Source organism: Triticum dicoccoides, chromosome 3A (assembly GCF_002162155.2).
Source record: "Triticum dicoccoides isolate Atlit2015 ecotype Zavitan chromosome 3A, WEW_v2.0, whole genome shotgun sequence".
NCBI classification, from domain to species: domain Eukaryota; kingdom Viridiplantae; phylum Streptophyta; class Magnoliopsida; order Poales; family Poaceae; genus Triticum; species Triticum dicoccoides.
Genome location: NC_041384.1, coordinates 259,242,620 through 259,270,260, shown reverse-complemented (window position 1 = coordinate 259,270,260; position 27,641 = coordinate 259,242,620).

The following is a 27,641-nucleotide window of genomic DNA, read 5'->3' as shown; positions in this document are numbered from 1 at the left end:
GGTTCCAAATGCTGTTGCGGTAAGGGGTTAAAAACCATTTGTATAGCACCGACGTGTACCAGTGACGAATGATCAACTTCTTGATCCCAAACTCTGTTATGATCCTGAGTCCGGCAAGGAGTCCTTCATACTCTGCAATGTTGTTGGTAGCTTTCTCCCATGGGAAATGCATTTGGACCATGTACTTGAGGTGTTCCCCAGTAGGTGTGACGAGAAGCACACCAGCTCCTGCACCTTGTAGGGAGAAGGCACCATCAAAGTACATGATCCATTCTTGGGGCGCTTCCTTGCTGGGGATAACTGTTTCCAGCGCTTCTTCGTCAGGGGTAGGCATCCACTCCGCCATAAACTCCACCAATGCTCTGCTCTGAATAGTTGACATGCTCTCAAACTTCAAACCGAAGCTCGATAACTCTAAAGCCCATTCCACTATCCTGCTAGTGGCCTCAGGGTTCCTCAGTATGCATTGCAATGGGAAGCGGGTGACAACCATGATCTCGTGGGCTTGGAAGTAGTGGTGCGGCTACCTTGAGGCCATGATGAGGCCAAAGATCAACTTTTGCATGCCAGAATACCTTGATCCAGCTCCCTGTAGTAGGGAGCTTACAAAGTTCATTGGCCGCTGCACCACCTCCTTCCTTGCCGTGATATTAGAATTGTCCCGATTGCCTCGCTTCTCTTTGTCCTGATCAGTGTCTGACCTTGCCGGGATGATTTCACTTTCCTCCCCGGAGGGGACGGTAGTCGCGTCTGCTCCTTCATCTACTTCTCGCTACGCCACCAGCGCTGCACTAACCACTTGATTGGTTGCCTCTAGGTATAGCAACAACGGCTCTTGTGGTTTAGGAGAGACTAAGGTAGGAACAGAGGAAAATAGGTCTTCAAATCTTGCAGCACAGCATCTGCCTCCGGGGTCCACTCCATGGGCCCTGCCCTATTCAAGATTTTAAAGAATCGCAAGGCGCATGCCGCAGACTTGGAAATGAACCTGCCTAGCGCAACAACACATCCAGTCAAACGCCCCACATCTGTAACTATCTTATGTGCTTGAATCTGCTCGATCGCCTTGATCTTGTCGGGGTTGGCCTCTATCCCCTGGTGGGACACAAAGAAGCCAAGTAGCTTGCCAGAAGGAATGTCGAACACACACTTCTCTGGGTTTAGCTTCAAGTTGATCTTGATTTCAAAGGTCTCTTCCTAGTCCTGAATGTGAGTTGATTTCCTTGGTTTTGACCACTATGCCATCCATGTAAGCTTCAATATTCCTGTGCAGCTGGGACTCAAAACCAATTTGCATTATGCTATCTCTTGAGCACTGCGTTGGTTTTCCCTTGAAGAGGAAAGGGTGATGCAGTAGAGCAGCATAAGTATTTCCCTCAGTTTTTGAGAACCAAGGTATCAATCTAGTAGGAGGCCACGCACGAGTCCCTCGCACCTACACAAACAAATAAACTTCTCGCAACCAACACGATAAAGGGGTTGTCAATCCCTTCACGGTCACTTACGAGAGTGAGATTTGATAGATATGATAAGATACTATTTTTGGTATTTTTATGATAAAGATAAATAAAGATGCAAGTAAAATAAATGGCAAAGGAAATAACTAAGTATTGGAAGATTAATATGATGGAAAATAGACCCAGGGGCCATAGGTTTCACAAGTGGCTTCTCTCGAGAGCATAAGTATTACGGTGGGTGAACAAATTACTATTGAGAAATTGACGGAATTGAGCATAGTTATGAGAATATCTAGGTATGATCATGTATATAGGCATCACGTCCGAGACAAGTAGACCTACTCCTGCCTGCATCTACTACTATTACTCTATACATCGACCGCTATCCAGCATGCATCTAGAGTATTAAGTACAAAAGAACAGAGAAACGCTTTAGGCAAGATGACATGATGTAGAGGGATAAACTCATGCAATATGATATAAACCCCATCTTGTTATCCTCGATGGCAACAATACAATACGTGCCTTGCTGCCCCTACTGTCACTGGGAAAGGACACCGCAAGATTGAACCCAAAGCTAAGCACTTCTCCCATTGCAAGAAAGATCAATCTAGTAGGCCAAACCAAATTGATAATTCGAAGAGACTTGCAAAGATAACCAATCATACATAAAAGAATTCAGAGAAGATTCAAATATTGTTCATAGATAAACTTGATCATAAACTCACAATTCATCGGTTTCAACAAACACACCGCAAAACAAGATTACATCGAATAGATCTCCACAAGAGAGGGGGAGAACTTTGTATTGAGATCCAAAAAAAGAGAAGAAGCCATCTAGCTAATAACTATGGACCCGAAGGTCTGAAGTAAACTACTCACACTTCATCGGAGAGGCTATGGTGTTGATGTCGAAGCCCTCCGTGATTGATACCCCCTCCGGCGGAGCTCCGGGAAAGTCCCCAAGATGGGATCTCGTGGATACAGAAAGTTAAGGTGGTGGAATTAGGGTTTTGGCTCCGTATCTGGTAGTTTGGGGGTATGTAGGTATATATAGGAGGAAGGAGTACGTCGGTGGAGCAACGTGAGCCCCATGAGGGTGGAGGGCGCGCCTGGGGGGTAGGCGCACCCCCCTACCTGGTGCCTTCCTAGTTGATTGCTTGACGTAGGGTCCAAGTCCTCTGGATCATGTTTGTTCCAAAAATCACGTTCCCAAAGGTTTCATTCCGTTTGGACTCCGTTTGATATTCTTTTTCAGCGAAACCCTAAAATAGGCAAAAAAAACAGCAATTCTGGGCTGGGCCTCTGGTTAATAGGTTAGTCCCAAAAATAGTATAAAAGTGTATAATAAAGCCCAATAATGTCCAAAACAGGATATAATATAGCATGGAACAATAAAAAATTATAGATATGTTGGAGACGTATCAAGCATCCCCAAGCTTAATTCCTGCTCGTCCTCGAGTAGGTAAATGATAAAAAACAGAATTTTTGATGTGGAATGCTACTTGGCATAATTTCAATGTAATTCTTCTTAATTGTGGTATGGATATTCAGATCCAAAAGATTCAAGACAAAAGTTCAATATTGACATAGAAATAATAATACTTCAAGCATACTAACTTAAGCAATTATGTCTCTTCAAAATAACATGGCCAAAGAAAGTTATCCCTACAAAATCATATAGTCTGGCTATGCTCCATCTTCACCACACAAAGTATTTAAATCATGCACAACCTCGACGACAAGCCAAGCAATTGTTTCATACTTTTGGTGTTCTCAAACTTTTTCAATCTTCACGCAATACATGTGCGTGAGCCATGGACATAGCATTATAGGTGGAATAGAGTGGTGGTTGTGGAGAAGACAAAAAAGGGGAGGATAGTCTCACATCAACTAGGCGTATCAACGGGCTATGGATATGCCCATTAATAGATATCAATGTGAGTGAGTAGGGATTTCCATGCAACGGATGCACTAGAGCTATAAGTATATGAAAGCTCAACAAAAAGAATTAAGTGGGTGTGCATCCAACTCGCTTGCTCACGAAGACCTAGGGCATTTTAAGGAAGCCCATCATTGGAATATACAAGCCAAGTTCTATAATGAAAAATTCCCACTAGTATATGAAAGTGATAACATAGGAGACTCTCTTATGAAGATCTTGGTGCTACTTTGAAGCAGAAGTGTGGTAAAAGGATAGTAGCATTGTCCTTTCTCTCTTTTTCTCTCATTTTTTTTTGGGCCTTTTCTCTTTTTTATGGCCTCTTTTTTTAGTCCGGAGTGTCATCCCGACTTGTGGAGGAATCATAGTCTCCATCATCCTTTCCTCACTTGGGACAATGCTCTAAAAATGATGATCATCACACTTTTTTGTTTACTTACAACTCAACAATTGATTCTATGTGAATGCCTCCAGTGGTGTACCAGGATATGCAATGAATCAAGAGTGACATGTATGAAAGAATTATGAACAGTGGCTTTGCCACGAATACAATGTCAACTACATGATCATGCAAAGCAATATGAAAATGATGGAGCATGTCATAGTAAATGTAACAGTGGTAAGTTGCATGGCAATATATCTCGGAATGGCTATGGAAATGCCAGGATAGGTAGGTATGGTTGCTGTTTTGAGGAAGGTATATGGTGGGTGTATGATACCGGCGAAAGGTGCGCAGTATTAAAGAGGCTAGCAATGGTGGAAGGGTGAGAGTGCGTATGATCCATGGACTCAACATTAGTCATAAAGAACTCATATACTTATTGCAAAAATCTACAAGTTATCAAAGCAAAGTATTACGTGCATGCTCCTAGGGGTATAGATTGGTAGGAAAAGACCATCGCTCATCCCCGACCGCCACTCATAAGGAAGACAATCAATAAATAAATCATCCTCCGACTTCATCACATAACGGTTCACCATACGTGCATGCTACGGGAATCACAAACTTTAACACAAGTATTTCTCAAATTCATAATTACTCAATGCTACCTCTTAAGCATAGCATTGGCTTTCCCTTGAAGAGGAAAGGGTGATGCAGTAGAGCAGCGTCAGTATTTCCCTCAGTTTTTGAGAACCAAGGTATCAATCCAGTAGGAGGCCACACACGAGTCCCTCGCACCTACACAAACAAATAAACTCCTCGCAACCAATGCGATAAAGGGGTTGTCAATCCCTTCACGGTCACCTACGAGAGTGAGATCTGATAGATATGATAAGATAATATGTTTGGTATTTTTATGATAAAGATAAATAAAGATGCAAGTAAAATAAATGGCAAAGGAAATAACTAAGTATTGGAAGATTAATATGATGGAAAATAGACCCGGGGGCCATAGGTTTCACTAGAGGCTTCTCTCGAGAGCATAAGTATTACGGTGGGTGAACAAATTACTGTTGAGCAATTGGCAGAATTGAGCATAGTTATGAGAATATCTAGGTATGATCATGTATACAGGCATCACGTCCAAAACAAGTAGACCGACTCCTGCCTGCATCTACTACTATTACTCCACACATCGACCGCTATCCAGCATGCATCTAGAGTATTAAGTTCAAGAGAACAGAGTAACGCTTTAAGCAAGATGACATGATGTAGAGGGATAAACTCATGCAATATGATATAAACCCCATCTTGCTATCCTCGATGGCAACAATACAATACGTGCCTTGCTGCCCCTACTGTCACTGGGAAAGGACAACGCAAGATTGAACCCAAAGCTAAGCACTTCTCCCATTGCAAGAAAGATCAATCTAGTAGGCCAAACCAAACTGATAATTCGAAGAGACTTGCGAAGATAACCAATCATACATAAAAGAATTCAGAGAAGATTCAAATATTGTTCATAGATAAACTTGATCATAAACCCACAATTCATCGATCTCAACAAACACACTGCAAAACAAGATTACATCGAATAGATCTCCACAAGAGAGGGGGAGAACTTTGTATTGAGATCCAAAAAGAGAGAAGAAGCCATCTAGCTAATAACTATGGACCCATAGGTCTGAAGTAAACTACTCACACTTCATTGGAGAGGCTATGGTGTTGATGTAGAAGCCCTCCGTGATCGATACCCCCTCTGGCGGAGCTCCGAAAAAGGCCCCAAGATGGGATCTCGTGGATACAGAAAGTTATGGCGGTGGAATTAGGGTTTTGGCTCCGTATCTGGTAGTTTGGGGGTACGTAGGTATATATAGGAGGAAGGAGTACGTCGGTGGAGCAACGTGGGCCCCACGAGGGTGGAGGGCGCGCCTGGGGGGTAGGCGCACCCCCTACCTCGTGCCTCCCTCGTTGATTGCTTGACATAGGGTCCAAGTCCTTTGGATCATGTTCGTTCCAAAAATCATGTTCCCGAAGGTTTCATTCCGTTTGGACTCCGTTTGATATTCTTTTTCTGCGAAACCCTAAAATAGGCAAAAAAACAACAATTCTGGGCTGGGCCTCCGGTTAAAAGGTTAGTCCCGAAAATAATATAAAAGTGTATAATAAAGCCCAATAATGTCCAAAACAGGATATAATATAGCATGGAACAATCAAAAATTACTGATACGTTGGAGACGTATCATGCATCCCCAAGCTTAATTCCTTCTCGTCCTCGAGTAGGTAAATGATAAAAACAGAATTTTTGATGTGGAATGCTACTTGGCATAATTTCAATGTAATTCTCTTAATTGTGGTATGAATATTCAGATCTGAAAGATTCAAGACAAAAGTTTAATATTGACATAGAAATAATAATACTTCAAGCATACTAACTAAGCAATTGTGTCTCTTCAAAATAACATGGCCAAAGAAATTTATCCCTAGAAAATCATATAGTCTGGCTATGCTCAATCTTCACCACACAAAGTATTCAAATCATGCACAACCCCGATGACAAGCCAAGCAATTGTTTCATACTTTTGGTGTTCTCAAACTTTTTCAATCTTCACGCAATACATGAGCGTGAGCCATGGACATAGCACTATAGGTGGAATAGAATGGTGGTTGTGGAGAAGACAAAAAGGGAGAAGATAGTCTCACATTAACTCGGCGTATCAACGGGCTATGGAGATTCCCATCAATAGATATCAATGTGAGTGAGTAGGGATTGCCATGCAATGGATGCACTAGAGCTATAAATGTATGAAAGCTCAACAAAAAGAAACTAAGTGGGTGTGCATCCAACTTGCTTGCTCACGAAGACCTAGGGCATTTGAGGAATCACATCGTTGGAATGTACAAGCCAAGTTCTATAATAAAAAATTCCCACTAGTATATGAAAGTGATAGCATAAAAGACTCTCTATCATCAAGATCATGGTGCTACTTTGAAGCACGAGTGTGGAAAAAAGGATAGTAGTATTGCCCCTTTTACTTTTTTATTTTTTGGGCCTTCTTTTTTGGCCTTTCTATTTTTTATTGGTACAATACTCTATGAATGATTATCATCACACTTCTATTTATTTACAACTCAATTATTACAACTCAATACTAGAACAAAGTATGACTCTATATGAATGCCTCCGGCGGTGTACCGGGATAGCAATGATGCATGAGTGACTTATATGAAAGAATTATGAACGGTGGCTTTGCCACAACTAAAATGTCAACTACATGATCATGCGAAGCAATATGACAATGATGGAGCATGTCATAGTAAACGGAACGGTGGAAATTTGCATGGCAATATATCTCGGAATGGTTATGGAAATGCCATGATAGGTAGGTATGGTGACTATTTTGAGGAAGGTATATGGTGGGTTTATGATACTGGCGAAAGGTGCACGGTATTAGAGAGGCTAGCAATGGTGGAAGGGTGAGAGTGCGTATAATCCATGGACTCAACATTAGTCATAAAGAACTCACATACTTATTGCAAAAATCTATTAGTTATCGAAGCAAAGTATTACGCGCATGCTCCTAGGGGGATAGATTGGTAGGAAAAGACCATCACTCATCCCCGACCGCCACTCACAAGGAGGATAATCAATAAATACATCATGCTCCGACTTCTTAACATAATGGTTCAACATACGTGCATGCTACGGGAATCAGAAACTTCAACACAAGCATTTCTCAAATTCACAACTACTCAACTAGCACGACTCTAATATCACCATCTCCATATCTCAAAACAATTATCAAGTTTCAAACTTCTCATAGTATTCAACACACTCATAAGAAAATTTTATTATTAATCTTGAATGCCTAACATAATTAAAGCAAATTACCATGATGTTTTGTAGGACTCTCAAAATAATCTAAGTGAAGCATGAGAGAACAAAAGTTTCTATAAAACAAATCCACCATCGTGCTCTAAAATATATAAGTGAAGCACTAGAGCAAAAACTATATAACTCAAAAGATATAAGTGAAGCACATAGAGTATTCTAACAATTTCCGAATCATGAGTGTCTCTCTCAAAAAGGTGTGTGCAGAAATGATGATTGTGGAGTCCGGGAAGTGAACACGGTGTTGGAGTAATGCTTGACGTAGGTTGTTTTAGGATCACTTCTTGATCATACTTTTATCGACCGTGCTTTGCCTTCTCTTCTCGCTCTCATTTGCGTATGTTAGCCACCATATATGCTAGTCGCTTGCTGCAGCTCCACCTCATACCTTTTACCTTACCCATGAGATTAAATAGTCTTGATCGCGAGGGTGCGAGATTGCTGAGTCCCCGTGACTCACAGATACTTCCAAACCAGTTTGCAGGTGCCGATGAGTCCTTGCAGATGACGCAACCAAGCTCAGGAGGAGCTTGATGAAGTTCTTGTCCTTTGTGTTGTTTTGTTCTAGTTGATCAGTAGTGGAGCCCAGTTGGGGTCGATCGGGGACATTTGTCGCATTTGGGGTTCTTCTTTTATTTTGGTTCCGTAGTCGGACCTTGATTGTATCTGGTTGATGTAATGCTTTATTCATGTTATTGTGTGAAGTGGCGATTGTAAGCCAACTATGTATCTCTTTCCCTTATGTATTACATGGGTTGTGTGAAGATTACCTCACTTGCGACATTGCTTTCAATGCGGTTATGCCTCTAAGTCGTGCTTCTACACGTGGGAGATATAGCCGCATCGAGGGCGTTACACACTTAGCCATATGAGTTTTATTGTGGGGCTACGACATAGCCCCTGGTATGTATGCAGCGTATGATGCCTTACATATTTGATCTGAAAAAGATCCCTCGTGTGACACAGAGAATCGCTAAGATTCCAAGAAGTCGTCAAGTGGTTGACCAGCTCATGCCGCATCATGACAGACAGTTTTCAGCTTTCTCTACTAAGGTGCTCGTTTGGTTTAGTCCAGGGCACAATAGCAGTAGTTCTCCCTTCACTACCCTAGCCGATAGAGCGGAACGTAGGGTAGCAAGAACAGGAGCCGGGCAACCCAACTATTGACCCAAGACAATGATTTGGAGCTGATGCATATAAGGCCAAACTTGTGACGCCAAAGTATGCTATAGACCTGTTCGGACTTTTACTGGCAACTCATTTGTTCCCACACCAAGCCCCTGGCAGGTTATGCCAAGGTATTTCTGTGGAATAACCGTGGGAGCCAATGCGGATGATTAGTTCGGATATTGTTTAATGGGAACTGAGTGATATGCCAATGATTACTTAAGATATATATATATATATAAGCCATCCTCCCAGCTATTTGACATGCTCGGGGTTGGAGGCGGAGGAACAGGCATAGTACAGGCTCGAGAAATAGAGAGTGTGTTCTACAAAAAAGTTATTTTGGACCTCCTGTCGCACGTCTGCGCCGCCAGTCCTCGGTGGGGGGAATCCTTGATGGAAATAGCCCCATAGGTGAGAGTGCGGATCCGGACTCCGATAGAGCCAGTTTCCGATATTCATCCTGTTCGTCGCCGGTCTTTAAAGGATAACGAAGGAAGAAATAAAAAGAAAATAAATAATAATAAGAAAAGTTACTGGAGTGCTTGTAGGCTTGTCCGTATTGTGCTTCCGCCAATGCCCAGGGTATCTTGAGTTCGTAATGATGTATGCGCGGTACAAACTTTGTAGGTGTACGGAGTGGGCGGCGGAAGCCAGGTTGCTATTTCCGTTCTAGGAGTAGTTGATCCTCAGGTGGAGACTACTTCTGACCCCCGATGTTTCGTTGGTGAACCTTTCCATCATCCCTGTCCCTTGGCTGCCTCCTCCCCCTACGTTCGGCATTGAGCTTGCCGGCCTGTTTAAAGACCCAACAGTTTCTGTTGGTATGATTAGCTGGTTTATCGGGGTGGCCATGAATCTGGTAGGGTCGGTCCAATATCCTATCCAGGTTGGATGGTTCGTCTCGATTCGCCATGAATGGCTTCTTCCGCTGACCGGGCTTGGGGTTAATGAATCCGGCGTTGACCGTTGTGTCGCCTGATCTTCCGTTGTCATTGCGACTATTGTTTTTGCTTCCTCATGGCTTGTCGTTGCCGTCTCGGATTTCGGAGGTGTCCTGGTTGCTGGTGCTATTGCTTCTATGAGCGAGCCAGCAGTCTTCTCCTGCACAAAAGCGGGTCATCAGAGCAGTGAGGGCTATCATGGATTTAGGTCCTTCTTGGCCGAGGTGGTGTGCAAGCCATTCGTCTCGGGCGCTGTGTCTGAAAGCCGCAAGGGCTTCCGCGTCCGGACAGTCGATGATTTGGTTCTGTTTGACTAAGCACCGAGTCCAGAGCTCCCTGGCTGATTCTCCTAGCTGTTGGACAATGTTACCTAGGTCATTGGCATCCGATGGCCGGACGTGTGTTCCTCTGAAGTTATCGAGGAAGGCCTCTTCGAAGTCCTCCCAGCTGCCTATGGAATTTTCAGGCAGGCTGTTTAACCAGTACCGAGCTGGCCCTTTTAGTTTTAGTGGGAGGTATTTAATGGCATGGAGGTCTCCCCATGGGCCATATGGATGTGGAGAATGAAATCTTCTATCCATACCACGGGATCGGTTGTCCCGTCGTATGATTCAATATTGACGGGTTCGAATCCTTCGGGGAATTCATGATCCATTACTTCATCAGTGAAGCAAAGCGGGTGTGCGGCGCCTCTATGTTGGTCCACACTGCGACGTAACTCCGAAGGAGTCCCTTTGCAGTTTTCGGCTCGGGCGTGGTGAGGTTTGACACGTCCGAATAGGTATCCATCGTCGCGTGTCGAAGCATGCTTTCGCGATCCGTAGATCGGTCTTGCGTGTCCTGCTCTATTGTCCAAGTCCCTCTGCAGGTTGTCTGGGTAATCATGGCATGCGTTGTTCCTGCCTTTATGGTGAGGTGGGGCGGTCTGGTGTTCGTCTTCAGTTGCCTCTTTATCTGGATAGAATCGTCGGTGACCTGCCGCATTGTGTGACGATGGTATGGGCTCCAACGCCCCATCATCGGACTGGTATAGAAATCTGTGCTTTGGGTAGCTTTTCACTAGGCCACTAAGGCTGTATTCTTCAGCGACCAGGACTTCGGTCCATCTGTCTTTGAGTAGGTCTTGGTCAGCTTGAAGCAGCCGCTGCTTCCGTTTTAGGCTCCTTGTCGTAGCTATCAGCCTGCACAAGAAGCGCTCTTGCTCGAGGGGCTCTTCAGGTATGATGAAGTCTTCGTCGCCGAGGCTTACCTCATCTTCGAAGAGCTGAAGGTAGTTTTCGTCCTCCGAACCGTCGCTGGGTGGGGCCTGTTCATCGGGGCTGGCTTGCCCGTTTTCCTATTCCTCCTGCTCGGATATTGCTCCAACAGGGTCTTCATTGCTTTCGGCGCCGTCTGGAGTACTATTTTCTCCAGTGACATCGTTGCTATGGCATGGCTTGGGGCGGCGTTTGGGGCGCCGGAACTTAGAATGTGTCTCAGGAGTTTTAACTGGATCTCCCTTGTCCTTGTCGTGAGGCTTTTTGAGTGTATCGATCATGTACACGTCATATGAAGGGGTGGCCATCCCACGCCTGATGACTGACGGGCTTTGGCCTTGCTCCTTATCGGCATCGTCATCTATACCAACAATGTCTTCGGAGCCAGAAGCGGGTATGTCAGTTAAGTCCTCGATAGTGGCTATGAAGTGGGTGGCGGGTGGGAAGCGAAATTCTCCTTTGTCAGCCTCTAGCTCGAACCAGACATAGTTCGGCCGTGAGTCCCCCATCGGGGACGGGGTTTTCAACGAATTCAGCACATCGCCGAAGGGCGAGCGTTGGAAGACATCTGCGGTGCTGAACTCGATGATTGATAACCGATCCGGCTCGGTGTCCGGGAGCGTGCAGGGTTCGGAACTTATAGCCGGAGACGAGTCCGAAATTCAGTTGGCGCTGATATTGCCTAGTGTTGAGTTTGTGTGCGGCTCCAACGCCACGGACTCTGTGGCTTTGGATGGTGCAAACTGCTTCGGATCTAAGGTCGTAGCAGTTATAGGAACCATCTCCAGAACCTGGTCCGATGACAGATTTAGGTCATGTTCATCGGAGCGAGGGGGAGCGATCGCCGCGGTTTCAACTCCATTGAAGATCAAGTCTCCACGGATATCCGTGACATAGTTCAAGCTTCCAAATCTGACCTGATGGTCAGGGGCATAGATATCGACCTGCTCCAGATGGCCAAGCGAATTGGCCCGCAGTACGAAGCCGCCGAACACAAAAATCTGTCCGGGGAGGAAAGTTCCACCTTGTACAGCGTTACTATAGACAATTGAAGGGGCCATCGAACCTTTTGTCGACGGCACAACAGAACTCTCAATGAAAGCACCAATGTCGGTGTCAAAACCGGTGGATCTCGGGTAGGGGGTCCCGAACTGTGCATCTAGGATCGATGGTAACAGGAGACCGGGGACACGATGTTTTACCCAGGTTCGGTCCCTCTCTATGAAGGCAATACCCTACTTCCTGCTTGATTGATCTTGATGAATATGAGTATTAGAGTTGATCTACCACGAGATCATAATGGCTAAACCCTAGAAGCCTAGCCTGTATGACTATGGTAATGAATATCCTTTCTAGACTAACCCCTCCGGTTTATATAGACACCTGGGGGAAATATAGGGTTACATAGAGTGGGTTACATAAGAAGGAATCTTCATAGTCGGTCGCCAAGCTTGCCTTCCACGCCAAGGAGAGTCCAGTCTGAACACGGGAACAGTCTTCATGTCTTCACAGCCCATCAGTCCGGCCCATGGATAACAGGCCAGACGCCCGAGGACCCCTCAATCGCCGCCATGGGTCTAGAGTGAGCACTTTTGCGCTTAGTTGATATGTCTCCAACGTATCTATAATTTTTGATTGTTCCATGTTGTTATATTATCAATCTTGGATGTTTTATAATCATTTTATAGTCATTTTATATCATTTTTTGGTACTAACCTATTGACATAGTGCCAAGTGCCAGTTGATGTTTTCAGCATGATTTTTACATCGCAGAAAATCAATATGAAACGGAGTCCAAACGCAATGAAACTTTACAAAGATTTTTTTTGGACTAGAAGGAACATAACGGGCCATGGTTGTGCCTCGGGGGTGCTCCGAGGAGAGCACAGCCCACCAGGGCACGCCAGGAGGCCCAGACGCGCCCTGGTAGGTTGTGCCCACCTCAGGTGCCCCCCAGACCGCCTCTTTGCTCTATAAATACCCCGATATTCCCAAAACCCTAGGGGAGTCAATGAAATATTTATCCAGCCAACGCAGAGTCCAGAACCACCAGATCCAATCTAGACACCATCTCGGATGGGGTTCACCACCTTCATTGGTGCCTCTCCGATGATGCGTGAGTAGTTCTTTGTAGAACTTCGGGTCCATAGTTAGTAGCTAGATGGCTTCCGCTCTCTCTCTCTCTTGCTTCTCAATGCAATGGTCTCTTGAAGATCCATATGATGTAACTCTTTTGCGGTGTGTTCGTCGGGATCGATGAACTTTGAGTTTATGATCAGATCTATCTTTTTATATCCATTAAAGTATTTGAGTTTCTTTGATCTCTTTTATGCATGACTGCTTATAGCCTCGTATTTCTTCTCTGATATTTGGGCTTTGTTTGGCCAACTTGATCTATTTATCTTTCAATGGGAAGAGGTGCTTTGTAGTGGATTCAATCTTACGGTGCTTGATCCCAGTGACAGAAGGGGAACCGTCACATCTGTATCGTTGCTACTAAGGATAAAACGATGGGGTCTATCTCTTCATAGATAGATCCTATCAACATCATGTCATAATTCTTATTGCATTACTCCATTTCTCCATGAACTTAATACACTAGATGCATGCTGGATAGCGGTCGATGTGTGGAGTAATAGTAGTAGATGCAGGTAGGAGTCGGTCTACTAATCTTGGACATGATGCCTATGTAATGATCATTGCCTGGATATCGTCATGATTATTTGAAGTTCTATCAATTTCCCAACAGTAATTTGTTCACCCACCATTTGCTATTTTTCTCGAGAGAAGCCACTAGTGAAACATACGGCCCTCGGGTCTCTTTCTCACATATTTGCCTTTGCGATCTACTTTTCCTTTGCTTTTATTTTCAGATCTATTAAACCGAAAATACAAAAATACCCTGCTGCAATTTATTCTTATTTATTTTATTTGGCGTTTGATCTATCAATCTACTATAATTTTATCTTAGTTTGTTTGCCTATCTTGAGGCGCCGTACCCGGAAGGGATTGACAACCCCTTTAACATGTCGGGTTGCGAGGATTTGTTATCTGTGTGCAGGGGTTGTTTATGATGTGTTGCTTGGTTCTCCTACTGGTTCGATAACCTTGGTTTCATATCTGAGGGAAATACCTACTGCCGTTGGTTCGATAACCTCTCTTTGGGGAAATACAGACGTAGCTTCAAGCGACATCGAAAGGAATTTCTGGCGCCGTTGTCGGGGAGGATCATCAACATATACTAGGTTCGTAATCACAAATCTCATCTCCTCGCAATTTACATTATTTGCCATTTGTCTCTCATTTTCATCTCCCCCACTTCACAAAAATTTGCCCTTTTATTCGCCCTTCTTTTTCATTCGCCATTCTCTTGCTTTCTAGTCTTGATGGCTAGCGTTCCTACTCCTCCTTTGTCACCAGATTTTGAAGTTCTTTACTTCAAGCAAAGACAAGGATAAAATTTGAAAGATGCCTAGTATGGAATTATGGAATCATATGGTATTTCCAATTTAAAGGGGGCGCTAAGGTTTTGCTTCATAATTTTTACATAAGATTGGCTCTACATCATAGACAACTTCTAGATTTTGCCGCTAAAGGAAATTTCATTGAGCTTGATACCAATGTTGCCTATGAAATTTTAGAAGGAATTTTGGAAATTCCACCTCAAAATAAAGGGTTTTATTTTACCCCTGAGGGAGCCCAAATGTTGGACAAACTTGATGATTTTCATAAACATATGGTTGAAATACGGAAATATAATGAACCCCTCAAACACCTCACTCGTAGATCAATCGCATGAATACCCTGATTACTCTTTGCAACAAGCGATTGGATATTTTTGATCTTAAGATGGTTTATTTCCCGGAGAATTTTGGGAAGCATAAAGAGCCTCCCAGGTTTGAGAAAACCCTTACAAAAGTTGCCAAAACTTCGGAAGACAAAACTTAGATCCTTGCTTTATGCCTAGCTAAGGGCGTAAAACTATAGCGCTTATTGGGAGGCAAACCAATGAATAAAATTTATTTTTGCTTTTTACTTCTTGTTTTTGAGTGTTGGCACAATTATGCTACTGTTATGATTGTGCTTTTTATGTTTAATTTAGTGTTTGTGCCAAGTAAAGCCTTTAGGATCTTCTTGGGTGATAGTTGTTTGATCTTGCTGAAAAACAGAAACTTTTGCGCTCGCAAAAATAATTCTCATTTTTAACCAAAGAGTTCTAAAAAACCCATTCCTTTTGAAGTAGATCAACATATAAATTTCTCAGGTCGTCCTAATTTTTTAGAATTTTTGGAGTTACAGAAGTATTCGAAATAGTCAGATTGCTACAGACTGTTCTGTTTTGACAGATTCTGTTTTCTTTGCATTGTGTGCTTGTTTTGATGGCTCTATGGTTTTCTTTGATGAGTTTTTGCCATAGAAAAGTTGGAATACATTAGATATAATGCGAGAACAAAATATGAATTTGTTTGATACAGTAATTATAGTAGTAATTTATTTTTTTATACTAACGAATCTCACGAAGTTTTTGTTGAATTTTGTGTGATTGAAGTTTTCAAGTTTTGGGTTATCTTACGATGGATGAAGGAATAAGGAGTAGAAGATCCTAAGCTTGGGGATGCCCCAGCATCCCAAGCTATTATCCAAAAATGAGCAACCAACTAAGCTTGGGGATGCCCCCGAGTGGCATCCCCTCTTTCTTCTAACGACCATCGGTATTTTACTCCAAGCTATATTTTTATTTGTCACATACTATGTGTTTTGCTTGGAGCATCTTGTATGATATGAGTTTTTGCTTGTTTTATTTTTATTTTATGTCTTGATCCCTTGCTGGAAATACGTATTTGAGAGAGCCAAAATTATGTCATGACTTGTTAGAACTGCTCTCTATGCTTCACTTAATTTTTTATGGGCTATGGACTTGCTCTAGTGCTTCACTTATATCTTTTTGAGCATGGTGTGCTTTAGTATTTTTGAAGATATGGTATGTTGTTTCTCTTAGATTTATTTGAGAGTTAGTAAAATTTTCAAGAAATTCTCTCTTGCTTCACTTAAATTAATTTGAGAGAAAGAAAGAAATATTATGCTCATGATCTTCACTCATATTTGTTTGAGCTTGTCAAAAGCAACACATAAAAATTAGTCCCAAAGTGATAGATATCCAAGAAGGATATAATAAAAACTTTCATGTAGATCATTGGACAAAATAAACTTGATTCTTAGTAATAGTTTTGAGATATGATGATGTGATATGTGAGTTATGTTGATGAGTAATTATGCTTTAGTAAGAATATTGGTGTTAAGGTTTGTGATTCCCTATGCAAGCACGTAAGTCAATAGTCATGCAATGAAATTATATCCTACTTGTGGTGCATTATTCGGTGTTAATTATGCTTAACGCTTGCTTATGAGATTATCCGTTTCTTGGTTGGTCGCTTCTCAATCTTTTTCTAGCCTTCATTTTGCACTAAGTATGATCTCTACTTGTGCATCCAAAATCCTTTAAACCAGTTTTGCCACGTGAATCCACTATATCTACCTCTATGCGGTATTCTTTTGCCGTTCTAAGCAAATTTGCATGTGCCATCTCTAATTTTCAAAATAAACTTCTCTTTTCTGTGTTCGTTTTGCTCGCGGAACGGTGAGGGGTGGCTAATATTTTCCATGCTAGATGTGTTATTCTCACGATGAGTGTTTATTCACTTGTCATTGCACGAGAGTAAGGCAAAGGTATTAGGGATGCCTAGTCCCGAAACAAAAAAAATTAATTTACTTTATGTTGTCAAATAATCAAATCCTTGGAAAGTGTTGGTATGGAAGGCACCCGTGGATACGGTTAGCCATGGAAAGTGAAAGTATGGTGGAAACAGGAATAAACTTTATTTTCTATTCGGGAACAGCCTATGATATATCTAGCATGGAAAGTGTTGGGAACTCTAAGTTGTTTTCGTTGGTGGGATGGATACACCTCCCAAAATGTTTTTATCTCTGAGTTTTTCGCTTTGAGCTCTGGCACCTCTACAAATCCCTACTTCCCTTTGCGAAGGGCCTTTCTTTTACTTTATGCAATTTTTATTTTGGATTTGAGTCTCAATCTTCTCTCATAAAAGGACCAACTAGGAGGCAATATGATCATACTTGAGTATTGGGTGTAGCTAATATGCGAGTGTGGTTCATGAATGGATCAATGACTGAGCATGATAGGCTAGGGATAGCTTATTTTAGTGTTGATATTTTGAAAGACATGGTTGCTTGTTGATATGCTTGAGTATTTAAATTATCATGTCAAAACTAGACTATTGCTTGAATCACATAAAACGCCGAATGTCCATGCTGTAAACAAGGAATATGATATGACATGTTAGGCGGCATTCCACATCAAAAATTCTGTTTTTATCACTTACCTACTCGAGGATGAGTAGGAGTTAAGCTTGGGGATGCTAATACGTCTCCAAAGTATCTATAATTTTTTGTTGTTCCATGCTGTTATATTATCAATCTTGGATGTTTTATAATCATTTTGTAGTCATTTTATATCTTTTTTGGTACTATCCTATTGACATAGTGCCAAGTGCCAGTTGTTGTTTTCTGCATATTTTTTACATCACAGGAAATCGATATCAAACGGAGTCCAAACGCAACTAAACTTTACAGAGATTTTTTTGGACCAGAAGGAACATAATGGGCCATGGCTGCGCCTGGCGGTGCTCCGAGGAGAGCACAAACCACCAAGGCGCGCCAGCAGGCCCAGGCGCGCCCTGGTGGGTTGTGCCCACCTCCGGTGCCCCCCGGACCGCCTCTTTGCTCTATAAATACCCCAATATTCTGAAAACCCTAGGGGAGTCGACAAAATATTCATCCAGCCGCCGCAGAGTCCAGAGCCACCAGATCCAATGTAGACACCATCTCGGATGGGGTAAACCACCTCCATTTGCACCTCTCCGATGATGTGTGAGTAGTTCTTTGTAGACCTTCGCGCCCATAGTTAGTAGCTAGATGGCTTCCTCTCTCTCTCTTGATTCTCAATACAATGGTCTCTTGGAGATCCATATGATGTAACTCTTTCGCGGTGTGTTCATTGGGATCGATGAACTTTCAGTTTATGATCAGATCTATCTTTTTATATCCATGAAAGTATTTGAGTTTCTTTGATCTCGTTTATGCCTGACTGCTTATAGCCTCGTTTTTCTTCTCCGATATTTGGGTTTTGTTTCTCCAACTTGATCTATTTATCTTGCAATGGGAAGAGGTGCTTTGCAGTGGGTTCGGTCTTACGGTGCTTCATCTCAGTGACAGAAGGGGAACCGACACGTATGTATCGTTGCTACTAAGGATAAAACGATGGGTCTATCTCTACATAGATAGATCTTGTCTACATCATGTCATTGTTCTTATTGCATTACTCCGTTTTCTCCATGAACTTAATACACTAGATGCATGCTGGATAGCGGTCGAAGTGTGTAGTAATAGTAGTAGATGCAGGAGTCGGTCTACTAATCTTGGATGTGATGCCTATGTAATGATCATTGCCTGGATATCGTCATGATTATTTGAAGTTCTATCAATTGTCCAACAGTAATTTGTTCACCCACTGTTTGCTATTTTAGTCAAGAGAAGCCACTAGTGAAACCTACGGCCCTCAGGTCTCTTTCTCACATATTTACCTTTGCTTTTATTTGCTTTTATTTTTAGATCTATTAAACCAAAAATACAAAAATACCCTGCTGCAATTTATTCTTATTTATTTTATTTGGCGTTCGATCTATCAATCTACTATAATTTTATCTCATGTCTGTTTGCCTATCTTGAGGCGCCGTACCCGGAAGGGATTGACAACCCCTTTAACACGTCGGGTTGCAAGGATTTGTTATCTATGTACAGGGGCTGTTTACGTTGTGTTGCTTGGTTCTCCTACTAGTTCGATAACCTTCGTTTCATATCTGAGGAAAATACCTACCGCCGTTGTGCTACATCATCCCTTCCTCTTTGGGGAAATACCGACGTACCTTCAAGCGACATCAAAAGGAATTTCTGGCGCCGTTCCCAGGGAGGATCTTCAACATGTACCAGGTTCCTAATCACAAATCCATCTCCTTGCAATTTACATTATTAGCCATTTGCCTCTCGTTTTCCTCTCACCCACTTCACAAAATTTTGTCGTTTTATTCGCCCTTCTTTTTCCTTCGCTCTTCTCTTGCTGTCCAGTCTTGATGGCTACCGTTCCTGCTCCTCCTTTGTCACCAGATTTTGAAGTTCTTTACTTCAACCAAAGACAAGGAGAAAATTTGGAAGATGCCTGGTATAGGCTTATGGAATCGTATTGTATTTCCAATTTAAAGGGGGAGGCTAAGGTTTTGATTCATAATTTTTACATAAGATTGGCTTTGCATCATAGACAACTTCTAGATTTTGTCGCTAAAGGAAATTTCATTGAGCTTGATGCCAATGGTGCCTATGAAATTTTAGAAGGAATTTTGGGAATTCCACCTCAAAAGAAGGGGTTTTCTTTTACCCCTGAGGGAGCCCAAATGTTGGACAAACTTGGTGATTTGCATAAACATATGGTTGAAATACAGAAATATAATGAACCCCTCAAACACCTCAATGGTAGTATCAATCGCATGAATACCCTGATTACTCTTTGCAACAAGCGATTGGATATTTTGGATCTTAAGATGGTTTCTTTCCCAGAGAATTTAGGGAAGCGTGAAGAGCCTCCTGGGTTTGAGAAAACCCTTACAAAAGTTGCCAAAACTTCGGAAGATAAAACTTAGATCCTTTCTTTATGCCTAGCAAAGGGCGTAAAACTATAGCGCTTGTTGGGAGGCAACCCAATAAATAAAATTTACTTTTACTTTTTGCTTCCTATTTTTGAGTGTTAGCACAATTATGCTACTGTTATGATTGTTATTTTTATGTTTTAATTAGTGTTTGTGCCAATAAAGCCTTTAGGATCTTCTTGGTTGATAGTTGTTTGATCTTGTTGAAAAAAACAGAAACTTTTATGCTCGCGAAAATAATTCTCATTTCTGACCAGATAGCGATAAAATACTCATTCCTTTTGCAGTAGATCATTATACAAATTGCTCGGGTCGTCCTAATTTTTCAGAATTTTTGGAGTCACAAAAGTATTCGAAATAGTCATATTGCTAGAGACTGTTCTGTTTTGGCAGATTCTGTTTTCTTTGTGTTGTGTGCTTGTTTTGATGGCTCTATGGTTTTCTTTGATGAGTTTTTGCCATACAAAAGTTGGAATACAGTATATATAATGCAAGAACAAAATATGAATTGGTTTGATACAGTACTTATAGTAGTAATTTATTTTCTTATACTAACGGATCTCACGAAGGTTTTGTTGAGTTTTGTGTGATTGAAGTTTTCATGTTTTGGGTTATCTTACGATGGATGAAGGAATAAAGAGTAGAAGAGCCTGAGCTTGGGAATGCCCCAGCATCCCAAGCTATTATCCAAAAATGAGCAACCAACTAAGCTTGGAGATGCCCCCGAGTGGCATCCCCTCTTTCTTCTAACGACCATCAGTATTTTACTCCAAGCTATATTTGTATTCGTCACATACTATGTTTTTTGCTTGGAGCGTCTTGTACGATATGAGTTTTTGCTTGTTTTTTTTGTGTTTTAAGTCTTGATCCCTTGCTGGACACACCTATTTGAGAGAGCCAAAATTATGTCATGACTTGTTAGAATTGCTCTCTATGATTCACTTAAATTTTTTATGAGCTATGGACTTGCTCTAGTGCTTCACTTATATCTTTTTGAGCACGGTGTGCTTTAGTATTTTTGAAGAAATGCTCTCTTGCTTCACTTAGATTTATTTGGGAGTTAGAAAATTTTTCAAGAAATTCTCTCTTGCTTCACTTAAATTAATTTGAGAGAAAGAAAGAATATTATGCTCGTGATCTTGACTTATATTTGTTTGAGCTTGTCAAAAGCAACACATAAAAATTAGTCCCAAAATGATAGATATCCAAGAAGGATATAATAAAAACTTTCCTTAAGATCATTGGACAAAATAACTTGATTCTTAGTAATAGTTTTGAGATATGATGATGTGATATGTGAGTTATGTTGACGAGTAATTATGCTTTAGTAAGAATATTGGTGTCAAGGTTTGTGATTCCCTATGCAAGCACGAAAGTCAATAGTCATGCAATGAAATTATATCCTACTTGTGGTGCATTATTCGGTGTTAATTATGCTTAATGCTCGCTTATGAGATTATCCGTTTCTTGGTTGGTCGCTTCTCAATCTTTTGCTAGCCTTCATTTTGCACTAAGTATGATATCTACTTGTGCATCCAAAATCCTTTAAACCAGTTTTGCCACATGAGTCCACTATATCTACCTATAGGTGGTATTATTTTGTCATTCTAAGCAAATTTGCATGTGCATTCTCTAATTTTCAAAATAAACTTCTCTTTTGTGTGTTCGTTTTGCTCGCGGAACGGTGAGGGGTGGCTAATATTTTCCATGCTAGATGTGTTATTCTCATGATGAGTGTTTATTCACTTGTCATTGCACGAGAGTAAGGCAAAGGTATTACGGATGCCCAGTCCTGAAATGAAAAAAATGAATTTACTTTATGTTGTCAAATAATAAATTCCTTGGAAAGTGTTGGTATGGAAGGCATCCGTGGATACGGTTAGCCATGGAAAGTCAAAGTATGGTGGAAAAAGAAATAAACTTTATTTTTTGTTTGGGAACTGCCTATGATATATCTAGCATGGAAAGTGTTGGTAACTCGATGTCATTTTCGTTGGTGGGATGGATACACCTCTCAAAATGTTTTTATCTCTAAGTTTTTTGCTTTGAGCTCTGGCACCTCGACAAATCCTTACTTCCCTCTGCGAAGGGCCTTTCTTTTACTTTATTTATTTTTATATTGAATTTGAGTCTCCATCTTCTCCAATAAAAGCACTAACTAGGAGGCAATATGATCATACTTGAGTATTGGGTGTAGCTAATATGCGAGTGTGTTTCATGAATGGATCAATGATTGAGCTTGATGGGCTAGGGATAGCTTATTTCAGCGTTGATATTTTCAAAGACATGGTTGCTTGTTGATTTTCTTGAGTATTTAAATTATCAGGTCAAAACTAGACAATTTCTTTCAATCACATAAAACGCCAAATCTCCATGCTATAAACAAGGAATATGATATGACATGTTAGGAAGCATTCGACATCAAAAATTCCGCCTCTTTGCTCTATAAATTCCCCAATATTCCCAAAACCCTAGTGGAGTCGACGAAATATTCATCCAGCCGCCGCAGAGTCGAGAACCACCTGATCCAATCTAGACACCATCTCGGATGGGGCTCACCACCTTCATTGGTGCCTCTCCGATGATGCGTGAGTAGTTCTTTGTAGAACTTCAGGTCCATAGTTAGTAGCTAGATGGCTTCCTCTCTCTCTCTCTCTCTCTTGATTCTCAATGCAATGGTTTCCTGGAGATCCATATGATGTAACTCTTTTGCGGTGTGTTTGTCGGGATCGATGAACTTTGAGTTTATGACCAGATCTATCTTTTTATATCCATTAAAGTATTTGAGTTTCTTTGATCTCTTTTATGCATGACTGCTTATAGCCTCGTATTTCTTCCCTGATATTTGGGCTTTGTTTGGCCAACTTGATCTATTTATCTTTCAATGGGAAGAGGTGCTTTGTAGTGGGTTCAATCTTACGATGCTTGATCCCAGTGACAGAAGGGGAACCGACAAGTATGTATCATTGCTACTAAGGATAAAACGATGTGGTCTATCTCTACACAGATAGATCTTGTCTACATCATGTCATCGTTCTTATTGCATTACTCCATTTCTCCATGAACCTAATACACTAGATGCATGCTGGATAGCGGTCGATGTTTGGAGTAATAGTAGTAGATGCAGGCAGGAATCGGTCTACTAATCTTGGACGTGATGCCTATGTAATGATCATTGCCTGGATATCATCATGATTATTTGAAGTTCTATCCATTGCCCAACAATAATTTGTTCACCCACCATTTGCTATTTTTCTCGAGAGAAACCACTAGTGAAACCTATGGCCCTCGGGTCTCTTTCTCACAGATTTGCCTTTGCGATCTACTTTTCCTTTGCTTTTATTTTTAGATTTATTAAACCAAAAATACCTTGCTGCTTATTCTTATTTATTTTATTTGGCGTTCGATCTATCTACTACAATTTTATATCACGTTTGTTTGCCTATCTTGAGGCGCCATACCCGGAAGGGGTTGACAACCCCTTTAACACGTCGGGTTGCGAGGATTTGTTATCTGTGTGCAGGGGCTATTTACGTTGTGTTGCTTGGTTCTCCTACTGGTTTAATAACCTTAGTTTCATATCTGAGGGAAATACCTACCGCCGCTGTGCTGCATTGGCCTTTCCTCTTTGGGGAAATACCGACGTAGCTTCAAGCGACATCATTTGTGTAGGTGCTTATGCTAATGCTTAGGTCCGTACGATGTGGTACATGCACTAGAATGGAGAGGCGCCTTTATATGAGTGCAAACTATGTTGCATTCACATTGTGTTGCCTGTTTTCCTGGTCCTCCTCCCATTACTTCCCTCATGCATTCACGATGCTAATTAAAGGAGGACGCATCATTGGCCGTTCAACATTTCGGGAACCGCTACCCTCTCCCTCGTCTGCATTAAAGCCGTATCGGGAACTGTGCCACCCGCTGTCAAATCAAATAGTACTACACCGCCCACTGCACGCCCAGCTGAACACGCCTCCTCGCCTCCATCAAACGCCTCCGTTAAACCCGCATGCAAACATGGAAACCTACTCCGGTCACACATCTGTTCATGAGCGAACCGGAATTAAACGCAACCCCGGTTGAGCTCCTCCCATCTGCCCTTAGTTTAAACGAGGCCAGACGTCGGCCAAGCTCCTACCATCCGCCCTCTATTTAAACGAGGCCAGACAAACAGCTGGCAAGAATCGCACCCCTCCGTCGCTCGCCCATCTCCTTCTTCACTATTTTCTCCTGCATACTACCTGGCTGGGTGGCCCACCAAGCCCTCTAGATACAGGCGAGGCCGCTCGATGTTTCACCAACCTCGCTTGGCCTATTGGAGCCAGTTGCCGCCCCAAGCCGGTGCATGGTTCAGCAACTCACCGCTCCTGTTCAGCTCGATGAGGAGTGGCGAGTTGCTCCACGCCAGCACGGCGGCATGGGCGTCATCGCTGCCGCGTCGTACCAAGCCACTAGTGTCCGTGGTGGCCGCGCCTCCCGTGTATGTGGGCGCACCTCCCATGCCTGCAGGCGCGCCTCCCGTGCATGCGGCAGCGCCATGCAGGCAGAGACAGAAGCAGGGTGCGTGGAGAGCGACGAGTCGGTGGCCAGCTTCTCTGTGTCCGCCGCCATCATCGAGGGGAAGTAGAACACGGGAGGTTGCCGCCACTTGGGTCCCATGAAGGCCACCGCTGAGGCGACGACTGCATATTCAGGTGGTTTCTTTGTTGCTTTGTCTCTTCCGAGGACCTTCATCGACCCCGCAAGTGTTTGCCAGACATGAGGAAGACAAAGGGATCCATGGGCGGCCATTTAGATTAGGTACTGTATTAATTATACCACGAGATCCGGATTAGCACCGCTTAGTTCATGTAAATGTAATGAAATCTATCATGTTTATATGAAGATCCGACTTTTTTATTCGAAATCCTTCATGCTTATATGAAATCAGTCCGTGTTTGCACGAATTTCCTCTGGATGGTTAGAGTTGTGAAAATGTATGCCGCTGGCGTTTGATGTCGTCCTCCATGGAAGGAAGTAGGAGGAAATTTTCTAGCTGCTGTTGGAGATGCTCTTATGCTGGAAATAATAGAGTCACATCCAATCCATTTGAGTTAATTGCGTGTATGATTCTCCCTCTATAAAAACTTAATTGCATGTACAGCGTACACGTGACTTGCAGGGTGGCTACATCTTCATACAGAAAGTTAAAAAGAAACAAGTCCATCCTTAATCTTGTATTCTAAGTACTCTGCGGGATCCACTGTCAGTAGAGTAGCGAAAGAAGTATATATTAAATAATATATAATATAAAAATCTAAAGTTAAAGATAGAATTCGAACTCAGGTCATCGCATTGTGAGCATCCGGCGCTAACTAGTCCAACACATTTTCGTTGTGGACCATGCTGGAGATATATCTCCATGTCTACTCTTATACTCCCTTCGTTCCTAAATATTTGTCTTTTTAAGATTTCATCTGGACTACCACATATGGAAGTGTATGTAGACATATATTAGAGTGTAGATTCACTCATTTTGCTCTGTATGTAGTCCCTTGTTGAAATCTCTAAAAAGACAAATATTTAGGAAAGGAGGGAGTAGAAAACAGAGTTGGTGATGATGGTGTGCATGCCATCCTGCAATATAGGCCGCCGGATTTATATCTAACGGATATGAAGGAAACTATGGCAATTTTTCAAAAAGATACCCACACCCATCTCCACGTTTGCAAATAAGGCCTTCCGACGTTCATCCTTTTCTCTCACAAGATAAACTACTCATACAAATGCATCTTGATGTTTCGTGCAATGCACGGGCATCTAGCTAGCTTCTTTTAAAATAGTTACTGCGATAATTGGGTTGAAGTGATATATTTTATGTCTGCCCCGAATGATTTCAGATTCACTAGTAGTAATAAAGAAAAGGTTGCCTTGTTAATTAACAGAAAGCAGGGTGACAACTATCACATGAGGCCGGTAAAAACAAGGCACACTGTGTTCAGCGCCATCGTCACTACAGCTATGCGCGCGCGAGAAGTCTACATATCGAGGGGGCTACGAAGAGAAAGACGTATCGAGTGTGTCTAAGCGAGGCATAGAGACACAATGTTTGAGAGAGAAACCAATTGATAGATTAAGATCATATCGAGTTTTCACCCTTCTACTGTCATTGTTGGGGGTGGGGAGGGGGAGGGAGAGAAAGACGTATCGAGAGTGTACGCGGTAGGCACAGAGGCACAACTAGCGAGTGTATGTGTATGTGTGTGTGTTTGAGAGAGAAGCAGTAGATAGATTACTATCAAGATCGAGGTGCCACCCTACTCCTTTGGTGTCGGGTAGTGTGTGTGTGTGTGTGTTTGAGCGAGAGGCTAGTAGATAGATTAGTATCAAGATCGAGGTGTCACCCTACTCCTTCGGTGTTAGGAAGTGTGTGTGTGTGTGTGGGTGTGGGGGGCAGTGCCACTTAGATATAGGGAGAAGGAGTTTGCGTGACACATATCTATATTAAGGGATAGGTAGATAGCATGTGTGCGAGGCATACTTAAAGCATCATGGAGATAAACAAAGGTGTGCATGCAAGTGCCGAAAAAAATGAAGCAAGAAACAATGTCTACGCGCGCGCGCGCGTGTGTGTGTGTGAGAGAGAGAGAGGGAGAGAGAGAGCGAAATCTCAAAACAAAAGGTGCTCTGCTAGAATCCCATTGTATGTATTCATATGGTTCCAGAACTCGAATTAACCTTAAGCATATGTGTAAGAGACATAATTATACTTTGAGGCATTAGTGTCGATGGGTGGGCGTGTTTGACAGAGAGAGCGTGTGTTTTTCTGTGTGAGATACTTGTAGGACAGGGTAGAAAGACGAATTCTAACCTTTACGGAGGGAGGGAAATACACGAAGTGCGCGTGTGTGATTCCGATGCCCACGGAGAATGAGATATGTATGTGTGTGAGAGAGATTGCACAATTCATTCACGTATCACTATCTCGCGATCATGGACGTGCATCGCTTGAACATAAATCAATATCTACTTCGTATCGTGGCCAAAGATACAATATATATTCAATGCTATAAAGATTGGACACTCACATATCACATTTTTTTCTTTCTAAATAATCCATTTCAATTGTGCATGCCAAAGTTAAAGTGATGTTTCTTCAAACAACCAATGTAGCTATCATGTACATGCACCATTGTTAGTTTTGCATTCAAATTCATTAGTCTTGGATGATTTAAGGTTCTATTATGAAGTAATATCTGTAATTTTCATATATGAATTCAACGGGTACGCAATTTATGAAATGGAGGCTATGTAATCATAAGAGGTAACACTTTTAAGTAGCGGACTACAATATCCATTTCTTTTGTGGGACTACAATATCCATTTCTTTTTGTGCGCCTCTACAATAACACATCAATGCATTATGTTTAAATTAAATAACCAATGGCACTAAATTATCTATTTACACGAGAAATACATAGGTTGAGCATTTGATCCCTTTTTTGTGAACACGCCTCTACACCCGTACGATTGGCCGCGCCCGTGTGAACGTCCAAGTTATCGGTGCATCATCCCGAGTTATTGTCTTTTTTCTGGGGTGGACTTCACACCAGTTATTAACTGCTGACGCGTGCCCCGTGTACACAGTCTCGCATGATCTTCCCGCTAGCACTGTCCAAAATTAGTTGAAACTGGATATGAATGATCCCGCGGGCAACAAAATATCCTGCCTCCTTCTAAAATTTCCGCCACCTAGTCTTTAGCATGTGAAATTCCCCTTTTGTCCTTGGTACACGGAGAACAACAACTACAATACTGCCCTCATCTACATAATAGGTCGGGGTT